The sequence below is a fragment of the Tupaia chinensis genome, unplaced genomic scaffold, assembly GCF_000334495.1.
Source record: "Tupaia chinensis unplaced genomic scaffold, TupChi_1.0 Scaffold149964_2, whole genome shotgun sequence".
Classification (NCBI taxonomy): domain Eukaryota; kingdom Metazoa; phylum Chordata; class Mammalia; order Scandentia; family Tupaiidae; genus Tupaia; species Tupaia belangeri.
Window position 1 is genome coordinate 2,254,000 of NW_006209806.1, and position 891 is coordinate 2,254,890.

Here is an 891-nt window from a genome sequence, read left to right on the forward strand (position 1 = left end):
CCAAATGCTTTCTTTAAAAGAGGGGGCTGGCAGGTGGCGTGGTGGTTAAGGGTGCTGGACTCCCACATGGTCGACCGCAGTTCAAGTCCTGGACCTGCCAGCTTGCTTTCTCACTTTTCTCTCTCTTGCTCTCTTGCCCTGTCCCTCTCTGGTCAATTTGAAATTTTATTTAATTCAAAATTAAATAAAAGTTAAAAATAAAGAAATAAATAAATAAAATTGAGAGTAGTTGGGGCTGGCAGGTGGTGTGGTGGTCCGGGTGCTGGACTCCCACGTGACCGAGGTTCAGATCCCGGACCTGGCAGCCTTTCTCACTTTCCCTCTCTCTGGTCAAATTAAAATAAGTAAATGAAAATAAGTGATGTTAAATAAAAAGCATTCTTTCATATATATACTGAAAGCTCAGATTAGAGACTTGTGGCTTTAGTGAGTCTTTCCTCTTGTCGATGTTCGCCACGGCGCGTGTGCTCCGCAGAGAGAGGGGAGGAGAGAGCACCCGGGGGGCCGTGCTCTCAGGGTTTGGGGCGCGCACGGCCGTGTCCCCAGCATGATTTTCACGCCGTCGGGTGTGGGACTCCAACCGGAGAGCTGGCTGTGTAGGATCCAGCACCTTAACCTCTGCGTGCCCCCACCCCAGCTGGCCCAACTCCGTTCTTTTTTTTTCTTTTAAAGAATTATTCATTTCATTTATTCATTCATTTTCATTTGACCAGAGAGAGAGAGGAAGTGAGGAAGCAAGCCACCAGGACCTGGACTCACAGAGGTCAGCCACGCGGGAGTGTCCAGCGCCTTAGCCACCGTGCCACCTGCTGGTCCCTCACCCTGTCCTCACAAAGGCTGTCTCGGAGCCCCAGTACGACTCAGGTGAGGGTTGGTCCGGAGGGTCAGAGC